The sequence below is a fragment of the Acanthopagrus latus genome, chromosome 13 (assembly GCF_904848185.1).
Source record: "Acanthopagrus latus isolate v.2019 chromosome 13, fAcaLat1.1, whole genome shotgun sequence".
In the NCBI taxonomy this organism is placed as follows: domain Eukaryota; kingdom Metazoa; phylum Chordata; class Actinopteri; order Spariformes; family Sparidae; genus Acanthopagrus; species Acanthopagrus latus.
In genome coordinates, this window is record NC_051051.1 from 22911724 (window position 1) to 22926766 (window position 15043).

Below are 15043 nucleotides of genomic sequence, written 5' to 3' on the forward strand. Positions count from 1 at the left end.
TGCATTCGAGAAAGATGGCATACGAAGAGCGAGACAAAGCTACATCGTTGTACATTTCGTATATGGTGTACGTGATAATCACACAAGCTAGATGCACAGTGGCGCTCTTGCTTGCGGGTATCTCGAGCCTGCACAGAACGCAAAATCCAAATCCAATCTGATGGAATGTATACATGCAGGAGAAATGTGACTATCAATCGAATAATCTAGGTTTTTTAATACGACTATGTGAAATCCGATCTGGTCCGATTTTAGTCAGACGTAGGTGTATACATGCATCTTAAAAATCTAAGACTAACCCAGTAATTTGGTTTTCTTGAGTGTCATGTAAACGCACTGACTGACTTCTGTGTGATTTCACAAAGTTTAATAATTTCCACAATATATCGAAAAACTTCTTTCAGACTCCACTGTTTCCCCGATTCACATATTATCTGATCATGAGTCCTTGAAAGTTGTGTTATGAAAGTGTGGTCAGTCAATTTCTCCCCTGCTGTATCTCTAACTCTGTCAGCAGTCCTCTCTCAGATGTGACTCCTTCCTTTCATTACAGCATGTGGCCAGTTTAACAGAGGCTGTAATAATACAGGGAGGTAAAACCTGTGATGTGCTGCTACATCCACGTCCACTAAAAGCCTCCTGGCTCTAATTGCAGAGTAGAATTTCTTTCACACTGGACCCATTAGGAGATTTTATTTAAGTCTGGAATCAAAAGGTACAAAATTGGAATATTGTAGGCGATGCTGATATAAGCAGGGACAAAAAAGATTACCGTACATTAAGACTTTGCTACATGAGATTCAGTTATTTTTTATACCCCTTTCTCGTCTCTTTGCCGCTCACCGAATCTCTTTAATAAATGTTATGATGTGAGTGATTTTTGGATTGATGGATGACTACAGTGCCTGGAGGCAACTATTTCAGCTTACAAGCCTGTCTGTGTTTTCAAACCAGCTTTCATTTCATTCAGAAAAGGCACACAGGCATGCATGCGTGCACGCCATCCGCACACCACACACACACACGCCCGCGCGGCAAGCACACGCATGCACACGCATGCACACACACACACACACACACACACACACACACACACACACACACACACACACACACACACACACACACACACACACACACTGTCTTGGAGTTGGTAGACCTCAGCCTGGGTTGTATCATTAGCTTTCTCCACCACTCTGCTTTGACTGGACCTCCTAGAGATACACAGTGACTGTTCGGATGGGTATGTGTATGTGTAGGGCATTTGAAATGTGTGTGTGTGTGTGTGTGTGTGTGCGTATATCTAAATTAATTAATGTCTCAAACTGGACAAAAATTATGTTTCCTGTGTTGTTAAGATGCACAGTGGATCTCTTCCATTGCTCGGTGTTGCAGTGGAGGGAATAATATATCGGCTCTCATTAGGAGGGAGACTGTGACATCTTCAGTGTGCCGCTGATACCTAACCACCCGTTGTTGTGTGTGCAAAACACTGGATGCTGTTGTTTTTATTTATGCCCTTTTTGTTTGATTGAATCCCTTTGAATTTGCTTATGCAGCTCCTATAGAATCTCCTGCGTTTTTTTTTATTTTTTATGTGTGTGTGTGTGTGTGTGTGTGTGTGTGTGTGTGTGTGTGTGTGTGTGTGTGTGTGTTTCCAGTCAATCAGCAAGCAGTTAGTATGCACTGGCTGTGGGTCCAGATTACTGTTGTGATTGATGTAGCTGTGTACACGCTGCATCTCAGAGCTGTCCGCCAAAATGGATCGGCCATTCCCTCGATTCTATTTCCCCCTCATCAGCTCCTTCCTTCTTGTCATCTTCTTCCTCCTCCTCTTCACCCTCCTTCCCGCTCGTTGTTTGGCTCTTTTCTGTCTGAGACCATAATCTCTGTCGAGAAATGGCAAAAACCTTAATTTGATTCAGGGAGCAGTGTCTGGGCTTCTCTAAATGGTATCTCAGTGCATGAGCAGATTTTTTGATGTTTGAGCCCGTGAGTGTGTTTGTGAGGCGGCTCAAGTGGTTAATAACTGTAACTGTATGACCTCGCAGAGTGTATAACTCAGCTGCCTCTCCTTCTCTTCCCAAACCTATTCATGTAGCGATGAAATATAATCTAGAATAAGAACTGAATATCAAAACCAGCTCGTTGTCTTCTGGGTGGAGAACTCCATCACGCCCAATTTAATTGTCATTTTTAGTTGTCATAGTTAGTTCAAAGTGTATACATCTCATTAAATTGCTTTCATGATTCATTTACAGTTTTATTAATTTAGGTTTCATTTCATTTCTTTATTCACATCAGATTAAAACCATGTACAACATACTCTTTTAAATCTGTAATAATCTGTGAAAAAGGACCCCTATGAAGCTTAAAAAGCTTATTTAGAGGGGCCCATGCACAAAGTAAATACAGCTATGGTTAAACGAAAGAACAAAAAGAAAAAAGAAGGAACAAAAAAGAAAATGCATATACACATATATACACACATTTATGTACATGTAACACTCTCAGCCTTACACACCCAAACAAGAGATACCCTAACCTCAGGCTAAACCTAACCTAAGCCCTGCTCCTAACCAGGTCCAAGTGGTCACGTCACCAACAGTCCAAGAAGAATTTTGCTACAATGTAGGAAAGAGAAATTGCCATATCAGAATCATGACTTAGAGTATTTCAGCAACAGAAGGATTAGTCATAACTGATCAAATGGAGAAACTATCAGATGATTTACTGATAAAGAAAATAACCATGAATCTCTTGCTCTACATGGGATAGGACATGTGTTTTGTGTATTTGTTATGTTTGTGTGTATATGCTGACTTTGGACATGTAAGGTTACTCCTACAAAAGAGGGACAGCCAGGCTTCTTCCTGGGTTTCCAAACCCACTCACTGCCAGCCAACAGCTACATTTACATGTTTAATTTTAAAACTGGCCTTTCTTCCCACTGCTGATCAGTCTGTTTGCTACTGAGATATTTCAGAACTAAACAACTGCTGGGAAGCCAATTATACTGTAGTTTTCTACATCCACTCCTCGTTTCCCTTGTTAACTAGTTTTCACACACTCTCAATCTCAGTATGGTGTTAGATTTGATCAAATTGTCTCAGGTCTGTCTAACATAGCTGAATGAAAATCAAAAGATCTTCCCTAACATCCATTTATAATCCTATTTTTATATTTATTTGCATCTTGAAACAACATGTTGCTTTATATTTTATCCATTTGTTGTTTCAAATCAGCTGAGCTGCTCCACAGTCTTTGAATTTAACAACTGCCGAGGTAGCTGCACTCTTGGATAGAAATCATTGCTTCAGATCACAGATTAGTCTAACTAAGGTTACAACATGGGATCAATTGGTTCTGAGTCTGGATATGAGCAGAGAGCTCATATTGTATATAGACTCCTGTGACAGAAAAAAAGTTCAAGTACATTTTCTGATTGATGTCAGAATCTATGCTTTCATATTTGGATAAGGCACTGCTGCCTGTGCTCTTACCTGAATCTGCTCTCATTACTTGCAAATGCAAATGTATTCTCTGTGGGGGTTGTTTCTCTATCCCAGCGACTTTGCGATTAACTTCCATTCAAGTCCTATAATGGAGCTACGGGCTAGATCATTTAGAATACTGTAGAGAGAGGAGCACCATAGCAACTGCAAACAACTGTGAAAAGAGCTCAAAGCAAGGGCAAGACTGCAGTCGGAGCGGGGACGTGTCAATGAGTTTATGTTCTTCCAAACTGTAGGCGCTGGTCATGAGATCCTCTTCTTCTTTCAACCCTTCCTTGGTGTACGTGTATGTGTGTGTGTGTGTGTGTGTGGGTATGTGCTTGTATGTGAGTCCTTAGAAGGGCAAGTGGAGGTGAATGATCACCTCGTCCTGCTCTGTTTAATCGGATGGAGACTGTTTTGCCCCTGGCTAGCATGGCTCTCTCTGCCAACACGGACACACACACACACACACACACACACACACACACACACCTAGCCCATCAATGACCCGTGTATAGCATTGAGCCATTTGGAGTCATTTCAATGCAACAGTCATTTTCCGTCGGGCAGACAAAGGCTGTTGATCTGCTCAGGGGCACATACAATTTCCTGCAATCTGAAGTCTCTCTTGCTCCACTTGTGATTGAACGACTTGGTGATCCAACTCTCTTTTCTTGATGTCTCTCATCCCTTACCGACTCTGTCAGCATCCTTCTTTCTCGTATAGCCAGTGGCTCCCTTTATCCTTTGCTCTCTCCTTTGTCTCCTCAGTTTGTGGAGGATAGTGTGTTCTCAGTTAATAAGAAAAATAAATGTTTTTGCCCTTGTGTTGGCAAAACTATGTGAGTGTTTAGAACATGGATTTTAGATTCTTTTTTTTAATTTGGCCTACTGAGAAAATGGTCCTCTTTAAAGGACATAAATGAGCCACTCTTTCTGTGATTAGAGCAGTAAATCAACAGATAACTCACCAGCAACTACTATGATAATCAATGAATAACGTCAGTCGTCTTTTTGAAGAAAATACGCCACAAAAGTGTAAGGATTTGCTGCTTTCTTTGGCTTATGTGACATGTGACAGTTACCTGCGTATCTCTTGAATATGGGCTGTTGGTCAGACCAAACAAGATGTTTGCAGACGTCACTTTGGGCTTTAGGAAACCATGATAGACATTGTTTAGTATTTTTGATATTTTATAGACCAAAAAGTACCTTTTTCAGAATAAAAATAAATATTATTTGCAGCAGTGCTAGACAGTAAACATGTCTGGCTCTGGGATCCTGGGGTCAGAGAATGTAACATGGTCTTATTTTATTTAGCAAAGGCCTTTTTTTGACATGTCACAGTAAGAAAAGCACAGATGTGACTGATCAATGGAATGACGGCATTGTGCACATTGGATTACTGCCACATTGTCAGGGCTTACTATCAGATATGAGTGGCCTCCTTGAGCTTTCCTTGGCCTTCTGCTGATTTCTGTTTGATAACACTGACCCCAAATCTGTACAATATCAACCTTGTTTATAGAAACACTTTTTTTTTTCAGTGTCATGGAGAAGTACTACATTACCCAAAATTCCAAAATGTAACCGCAATGTTGCTAAATTGGTTGAGCTTGCTGTTACTATTGGAAATGTTTTTCGCACCCACAAAAGTCATGGCAGCTAGCAAGTTACTGCCACTATGATCAGATTGTTTCCGTTGTGTTTACTCTAGAGTGATACAGTGATTTCTGTTTCTGACAGGCTGAAAAGAAGTTATTGGAAAGGAATCACTCACAATGGTGTGATTCCTTTTCCAATAGATTCCAATAGTTGAGTAGTCCTTCACTCAAACCCCACATTCTTATACCTTTGCGTCTTTTTCCCATTTTCCTTTTTTTTTTTTATTTGCACTGAATCCTGAATACTGAAATAGTTCATCTTGAAGTTTTTTGCTTTTCTGAAACATTAATGAAGTGAATGAATGCAAACTTCACTCACAGAACCAGAGCTGCTCAACGGTTGGCGGTCACTGTTGAGCTGGTTCAAACACAAGTCTCTGTTTGCCATTGAGCAACTTTATGATTGACTTTGCTCAAGGGCAGTCCAGCAGTAAGGGCTGTATTATATTCTGTTGCTATTCAACAAGTACTGTCCAACCTTCTGCTCTATGATCTCGGCGCTCCCGTCAGACCTTGTTTGGTTCAAGCCTCTTGATTTTGCAATATTTCCCATCAAAGTGTTTTTTCTTGCTCCTGGATCATTCTGCACTGTCTTTTGTGAACTGATGGATCAAAGCTGGATCTCTCTACACTTCAACCGTCTGAATTGCTAAACAGGAACTGACCCTGAACCCCCCGGAGTAGTCAGGGCTTAGCTCTTTGGGGTTTATCTTCTGCTTGAAATGACCTACATCAGATCGATAACTACAACTGTAGTTTGTAAGGGATTATATGCTCAGGTGCTCAGTTGATGTATCTTGCTTGCTCTTTTATTTAAGAATTTTAAATGCATTTACTTAAAGTTTATTCTAGCTTAATATAGAAATATATGCTGCTGTGTTGTGGTACCTAACACACAAGTTACAGCAACTTCTCTGCACTTTACTGGCTTTATTGTCTACTCATGTAAGGTCTTATGTGACATTTCCAAGCAATCAATATTGTGCTTGTGTGTGGCATTTGCAAGCAAGTCATAATTTGATATGGCGGCAGATTTAATGGTTTTGACCAGAGCGTACCGGAGAAAGTCGAACCGGTGATCCAGACTGTAGAAATCTCCAGACTACACGTGCTGATTACACACCATCTTCAGATGTGTTTCTGCCTGCACCCAAGAAATCTTTGCAGCCTTTTAAGATGGAGCCATGTAGCAAATATCAGAATGCTCATGGGGCCGCGGTATAGGAAATTAATCCACAACCTTGACTGTGAAAGGTTGAGCTGTTGTCAGGTTTGCAGTGTATCCTGACAGTCTTGTTATAAATGAAACGCAGAGTTATTTACCACTACACAGGGTCTGAAATAGCAATCATTGTTCTACATTGGCAGAGGTCTTTATTAGAAACTGAGATTGAATGTTGGAGAGAAATGGCAGGTGAGAGAGGGTATGATTTGATGAAGTGGCCCCGTGTTATCCTTACCTTGGTCCTTACCACTCTGCTTATAAGGGGACGACTGGCCCTTCTGGCATAAAGCAGCACTTTTCACATAGATGGGTTTGTATCATTTAAAGTAATTTTCTGAATCATCTAGCGGTTACCTATTTTCCACAGCAGTAAAGAAAAAGTTAAACTTGAGAGGTCCGTGTGTTCTTTTCTTGAAGGAGCACAGTTTCACAACTCACCTTGAAGACAATATATTTTTGGTGCTTTTTTCTCACAGCTTTACATGACAGAGACAGTAACTCTATAGTAGCTATATGATATAAGGAATTTCTGTTGGCTTTGCATTTATACACCAATCAGGCATAACATTGTGAACACCTGCCCAATATTGTGTTGGTCCCCTTTTGCTGCCAAAACGGCCCTGACCCGTGAAGGCATGAACTCCCCTAGACCCCTGAAGGTGTGCAGTGGTATCTGGCACCAAGATGTTAGCAGCAGATCCTTTAAGTCCTATAAGTTGCGAGGTGGGGCCTTCATGTATCGGACTTGTTTGTCTAGCACATCCCACAGATGCTCGTTTGGACTGAATTCTGGAGGAATTTGGAGGCCAAGTGAACACCTGAAGCCCGTTGTTGTGCTCTTCAAACCATTCCTGAACCATTTCTGCTTTGTGGCCTGGTGCATTATCCTGCCGAATGAGGCCACAGCCATCAGGGAATACTGTTTCCATGAAAGGATGTACATGGTCTGCAACAATGCTTAGGTAGGTGGTACGTGTCAAAGTAACATCCACGTGGATGGCAGGAGCCAAGCTTTTGCAGCATAACATTGCTCAAAGCATCACAGTGCCTCTACCAGCTTGCCTTCTTGTAGTGCATGTAGTGCATCCTGGTGTGAGGGGTTCCCCAGGTAAGCGACGCACACACACCAGGCCATCTACGTGATGTCAAAGAATGGGATTCATCAGACCAGGCCACCTTCTTCCATCGCTCCGTGGTCCAGTTCTGATGCTCACGTGCCCATTGTTGGCACTTTTGGCGGTGGACAGTGGTCAGCGTGGGCACCCTGATGGGTCTGCGGCTATGCAGCCCCATACGCAACAAACTGCGATGCACTGTGTATTCTGACCCCTTTCTATCAGAACCAGCAGACACTGATCACGGCAGACCAGGAACACCCAACTATAGCTGCAGTTTTGGAGATGTTTTGGAGTCGTCTAGCTATCACAATTTGGCCCCTGTCAAAGTCGCTCAAATCCTTACGCTTGCCCATTTTCCTGCTTCTAACACCATCAACTTTGAGGACAACATGTTCACTTGCTGCCTAAAATATCCCACCCTCTAACAGGTGCCATGATGAAGAGATAATCAGTGTTATACACTCCAATTGTCAGTGGTCATGACGTGATGCCTGATCGGTGTATACTGCCCCTTTAATCCGCTCTAATGTCTGGATGCTGATAATAAAAAAAATGTATCAGTTGCTGTCTAGAATCATAAATGAGTGACGAGCAAACAGCAATAACAAACAGTTAAAGCCAGCCAAGATGGGTGTGATTAACCGTAGAAAGCTCACTCAGTTCTTACAGCTGCTGTCTCTTGGTAAAACCAACTAAATCAAATTTTAAAAAATGCCAGAGGGTGTTCAGTGCGTTGACATTGTGGGTAATACTAATAAGATTTATCTGAACTTTTTTAATATAGCTCCTCCTTTTGCACCAGAGGTACTAGTCAGCTGACAGTGTTAATGCAGACAGGATAAGTGTCTTGAAGAGCAGCTACATATGACCTGTAAGCTGCCTGTGTGGTGTATGAGGTGTTTTCTCTCTCTGGAGGCTAGTGTGCGAACGCTGATACTGCCTTTGAATTCAGTAAATGAAATTCAAATTCTAATTTTGAGTGATTTTTGGATTTTCACATATCCAAATTGTGACACCCCACACATGACTCAGAGAAGTGCAGAAAAGTTGTGAGAAAAGTAACAGCTGATGTTTGGCTACTCGCACAACACTGAAATCAAGTTTGTAAAATCCACTTTACATCTCTCACATGTAGCTCTTGCTGTCAGTGTAGTCTTGGATGTGTCACAGCGCAGAAGCTGTTTTGTATCCAGTGTTTATTATCATGAGGAAGTTAATCAAAATGTTTTGAATAATTCAGATAAATTGTCTTTCTAGACATATCACTGTAACTAGTTTCTAAATATCTCGAGGCGTAATTTGATTGCCGGTGCACTTGCTCGAACACTGAACAGAGAAAACACACAGCAGAGTTTCAACTTTCCCCAATCAGATCAGAAGGCCCTGTGCAACTCATACGAGCATTTCTAGATGACAGAATATGAGAGCGTGCATCTGTGTGTGTGTGTGTGTGTGTGTGTGTGTGTGTGTGTTTAAAGTAAAGGGCACAAGTGTTTGTACATTTCTTTCACGAAGAAATGTTGCTTCATCTGAAAATATCCATCCACACCAGAAATGAGGTTCTTGGAGGTTCTGTCAGTCAGTTGCTTTGATTAATGACTCCATGGAATGTGTGTGTGTGTGTTTAAGTGCAATCGCTTTCTTGCAGGTGGTCAGGTCAGACTGCTGCCTAGGGTTGCAGCACCTTAGTTCTGCCAATTAGGAGAACGTGGGTGGGAGGACAAGAAAGGGTTAAGAAAAGGAAAGAAAAGGGTCAAGACCCTCTGAGACAGATACAGGGAAAGACGAGCTGTAGCGGGGTAATAAGTCAAGATCAGTGATGGCTGAGAGGTATCATGGGTGAACAGAAATTGCGGTTCTGGTGGTGGTGGTTGCCTTGAGTCAACAAAAGAGGGCCCTCTCTCTTTCCTCAGGAACTGTGAACTGAAGCTGTAACTGCTGTGACACATCCCCTCCACCACACACACACACGTCCAACATCACCACAGTCCCACAGTTCACCACGCTCCTGCGGTGCCTACACACCCTGTACCACCTGCATTATTGAAATAAACCTGTCACAGCAAAATTGGGGGGGTGGTCGGCCCAGATCAAATGGCAGTCAGTGTGATAGAGACAGAGGGGGAGGCCCTGCTGAACTAGAAAGACCTGGTTCACAGCAGGGCTGTGAAAATGACTTTCTGGCAACAGTTGGAAAAAAGTTGGAGGGTTTTTTTTTTTTGCTCTAACCCTGTTAAAGGAACAGTTCACCACACAGAAAACTATCATTGTGATTAAAGAAACATGAACAGATTGTTTTTGTGACAAAGAGGTCGACAGGTAACCTTTTCTGACCCAAAAGGAGGTAAACAGATATTTGCAGGCCACTCTTGCCACATGTTTGGTTTGTGGCCACATTTGTGTGCTCTTCAAGTACGATAAATGGTACAATAACAAAGTTTTGTGTGGCAAGCTATATCTATAACCTGTGGTATGCTCTGTAAGTGTTGTCCAATATATTACTATTATTGTGTTATAATTTGCACACTGAATAATTACACATATTTAAAGGGGCTCTGTGGAACAGCTGTGTTGTGCTGGAAGCTGGTCGATAGTTCAGGTTAGCGGACCTCATCTCTAAACAGACTATAGCTACTGCTTCTATCTCTTAGCAAAGCGGAAAGAGGCACTGAGACGATTCACTCGAGAGCGAAGTCAAGGTCCTTCGCAAAGAAATCCACAACATTAAACAACTTATAAAAATCAGCCTGAGGTTGGTATAGGCACCAAAAGAGAAGGGGAAGGTCTCATTTTTATGTTGGGGTAAGATCCACTCACATTTGGAAAATAAAAATGTGATTTTTACATGTAAATTGTTAAATAGACCCTTTAAATACAGAATTGTGTACACATGGCTGACTGTGTGGCATGAAAAATACATTGCTTGGAGAAATGCTATTGTGTTTTTAAGTTGAAAAGAATGTAACTGAATTAATTGGTGGCTATCTTTGTATATCAGTTAGCTGTTTAGGTCATCACAGGACAGTCTAGATACAGAAGGAACACATTTAGAAGAATTTAAACTACTAAGATTTTTGAACATGAAATTATCATGAAAAAGACTGAATATGAAAGACCTCCCCCTCTTCTCCTGCACCTCAAAGGTGCCAAAACTATCATATTGTTTTCAGCCTGGAAGGTCAACACAGCTGTTCAACCAGCAGACTGCTGGTGTCACCCACAGGTGAGGAAAGTGAGAGGGAGGGACAGGAGAAAAGACTAGAGAGAGGCAAGAAACGGATCAGGGAAAGAGCCATTGAGAGAGAATGAGACGTGAAGACAAGAAGGGCATGTGATGAGACGGAAGAGAAAGGCAGACACAGAAATCAAAGACAGATTGAACGGGAATAGAGACAGAATAGTAGGAGATGATGATGGAAAAATGGAAAAGAAATAATGGGAACAAAGACGATGAAATAGCATTGACAATGCATCTGTTCAATTTATAATGCCTAGACTTGGCAGTGATTTGTGTCGTGGTGAATTTTTCAGTCCCAACAGCAGCTGACGATAAAGAACAATAATAATCTGAAGTCTTAAATGACACTCAGTTGTACAGGTTTTGTTTTCTAAAAGAAAGGAAAAAACAGATTTGTGTAATTAGAGTTTAATTGGGTTAAAGTTTTGCGTAAAACTCCAGCTGCAAAACGGCTGAAAACAAAGGAAGAACATTGGGCGGGGACATACAGAGAGAGAAAGGAGGGTGACAGTGAAAGAGAACAACTGAGATCTGTCTTCGCTTTGGCTTCGGCTTTGTGGACCTCCTGCTGAGACCTCAGTTCATACTGTATGTGACTGTTGTCTGGAAGAATTTTCTTCTGTCTGTCTCCGTCACCACCTCTGTCTTTTTTTCTTACGCACATAAACTCACTGATGCTCTATTATCTCAGATGTATTCTCCCTCACACACATTCCCGTTTTCCCTTCCCTGCTATTCATCACTGTGGCATATTTCACCGTCGCCGGAGAACAAGATGCACCTGAGACCTCCGCTCTATTGTCGCGCTCGTACTTCATCTCAGTGGGGTGTGCTTCGAGGGCACAAATCTTTGTTCCTGGGTGCTCCACAGAGGAAAATAGAGAGGTAGAGGTCAAGCTTATAGAGGTAAAGTGGGGAGGCGGGTACATCCACCACACTTTTAATATGAGGCAGCGGACTAGCCACTGATTTGATCGTAACAAAAGCCAAAATGTCCATCAACACCCCTTGCAGCACAACCCTTCATTGATATATTAAGCTAGATCATTTGATAAACCGAATCATCATAATTGTATTTCTGTAAATTAGGTCATTGAAGGTCGATGTTCTGCATAACTTTGACAGTCTACAGTATGAAAAGATGGCAAGCATATTTAAAATTTTATGGTAATCAAAATTAGCAGCAGTCACTTGATGAATGTGTTTAGGCCGCCGTCCAAGCGGCTTGATTCATGCCACCTGCTCTACTTCTATAATTTCTTAAGGATCTCTATCACCACCCAAATGTTTAGTACAACAGATTCATCCAGTTCTTCACTATTTTTCAGACCATTTCAACCCACATAACGAAGAGACATCATCAAACACTGCATCGTTGTGTTTCTTAGTATTATCACAGGCAAATCATCTCATTCCCCTCTGGTTTAACTTCTGGCCTCACTTGAAATTAAAGCTGGACTATTTTCACATCTTTTTCGAAATGAGGATTTATTTCCACCAGACCTCAGGTGATTATGGAAAGACAAACTAAGACTGTTTTGGTGCATATTTTGCTCTTTAAAAGCCAAAAACTGGTTGAGAATTTATTAAAATGGTTGCCAGTGAAAAACCCACCAACTCCAGCCACAGTCTGCTCACCCTGCTGGCAACTGGCAAAAGACTGACTGAGACTGGGGAACTTGTTTCTTTTTTAAAAAAATCCTAGGTATTTAAATCCTTGGCATTAAAAAAATGGGGCAACAACGTAGCTCACAAGCTTTAGTTGTTACAACTGGTGGTAGACACAGTTACAGGGAAAATCCATTTTTTGTGTGCTGCAGGAAATATATTTTCCTTACATTAATATTACATTAAATATTGTTATATTAATGAATTTCCTTTTTTATTGAGTAACCTTCAGATAGTCTTCAGAGAGCACAGATGAGATTCTGTGATTGTGCAACTATGGTTATTGTGGTTCTGAATGCACAAGTGTGAGCAGAGCACACCAATATAAATTTTCAAATAAACTTCCTCCAGCTCCTCTTGGAAGATTTCCACTTGGGGAGTGAACTTTTGGTTCACCTTCCACCAATGGTCTTTCCCTGAACACAGAAGAAGTCAGACAAGGGGCGTCATAATACTGCAGCCACTAGCTTACTCTCAATATGAAAGAACAGCGGCCTGATATCAAGGTCCTCCCGAATCGCCAAGCTCACTGACTCTTTCACGTCATCGAGTGAGACCAGCCACCCCGTGGAGAAATATCCTCTTGGGCGTTTGTCTGTGAAATCATTCTTTTAGTCACTGCCAAAAGCTCGTGACCACACCTGAGGGAGGATTCCACATTGATGGACCAGTAAACTGCAGCCAAGGCTCCTAACCAGCCAGTCATATGATATTTTTTTTAATCATCACTCTGGAATCACTCACTCACTTGGAGTGTATTTTGAGTCTCATTCCCGTGGGTATAATTAGAAGGATATTGCTGTTCCAGATGAAACATCCACTGCTTACCTCAGACTTACATCTGCAGGAGTTGTAAATGAACATCAAACCTGGTGAGATAGAATGAGATGCTCTTTGAAAGTTTGTTGATCAGATGATTAAGGTTTTGACTTTACCAAATACTCTGAATTGTTTATGTCCTCTAAATACATCTCAAGCTTTAACTGATAACAATTAGACATGTATCTTTCTGCCAGCCCTGACTACGGATGGACAAAATAGGCTCAGGAGTTGAGACTGTTTTTCTCCATTAGCTCTGCATCAATAGCACTTCCAATGCATGCCAGAGCTAATAAGTGACCAGCTGGTGCTTAGAAACCGAGCCTGAAGCCTTGTCAGGAAGCCTGCCGTCACAGTCGAGTCCCCGCCACAAAACAAATTTCTGGTGACAGCATGACATACGCTTAAAACAGAGAGGACCATGGCACTCCACTTCTGTCCTCGCTATTAATTAGCAGTAGGTGTGTCATCGCCAGCAGTGCAGACAGTTGACAAAGAGTTCGGGCAACCTGCATCTGATTAGTTTTTCATGGGAGTAAGGAGACGTGTCAAACACAGGCTTGCTTCCCTCCAAACATTTCTGTTGTTGGACCGTGCGATATCAACAAAAGCTCTCGGTATTGATTCATTATCAACCGGCTAAATGGTTATTGATTTAGCTATTCATGTTTGCCACCAAAGAGTATAAATATTGGTGAAGCTGCAGCTGCTCGTTAATAAGGATTTGGCAACACTTAGCCCATTTCTGCAACGATTGTTTGTGTGTGCTGTCAATAAATCGATGGAAACATAAGCAAAGTTTGTGGAAAATGCCGCTGTAGAAATGTGCTCTTCAAACTGAGCTGTTCAACAAGCATCCTGCTGCCCCGCTCCAATGGCTGTATTTTTCAAACGTGGGGCAATTTCTGGCACAAAAAATTTCCATCACAAGTTCTCCCATCATAATGTTTGCTCAGCCAGTTGTGGGGGAAATGTTGAACATTGCTTTCCCTAAAGAGTCCACATATATGTATATTTATATTTATATGTATATGTATATATATATATATATCAACTCTTCTGGGAAGACTGTCCACAAGGTTGAGGAGAGTGTTTATAGGAATTTTTGACCATTCTTCCAAAAGCGCATTGGTGAGGTCACACACTGATGTTGGTCGAGAAGGCCTGGCTCTCAGTCTCCGCTCTAATTCATCCCAAAGGTGTTCTATCGGGTTCAGGTCAGGACTCTGTGCAGGCCAGTCAAGTTCATCCACACCAGACTCTGTCATCCACGTCTTTATGGACCTTGCTTTGTGCACTGGTGCACAGTCATGTTGGAAGAGGAAGGGGCCCGCTCCAAACTGTTCCCACAAGGTTGGGAGCATGGAATTGTCCAAAATGTTTTGGTATCCTGAAGCATTCAATGTTCCTTTCACTGGAACTAAGGGGCCAAGCCCAGCTCCTGAAAAACAACCCCATACCATAATTCCTCCTCCACCAAATTTCACAGTTGGCACAATGCAATCTGAAATGTACCGTTCTCCTGGCAACCTCCAAACCCAGACTCGTCCATCAGATTGCCAGATGGAAAAGCGTGATTCATCACTCCAGAGAACGCGTCTCCACTGCTCTAGAGGCCAGTGACGGCGTGCTTTACACCATTGCATCCGACGCCTTGCATTGCACTTGGTGATGTGTGGCTTGGCTGCAGCTGCTCGGCCATGGAAACCCATTCCATGAAGCTCTCTGCGTACTGTACTTGGGCTAATCTGAAGGTCACATGAAGTTTGTAGCTCTCTAGCAATTGACTGTGCAGAAAGTCGGCGACCTCTTTG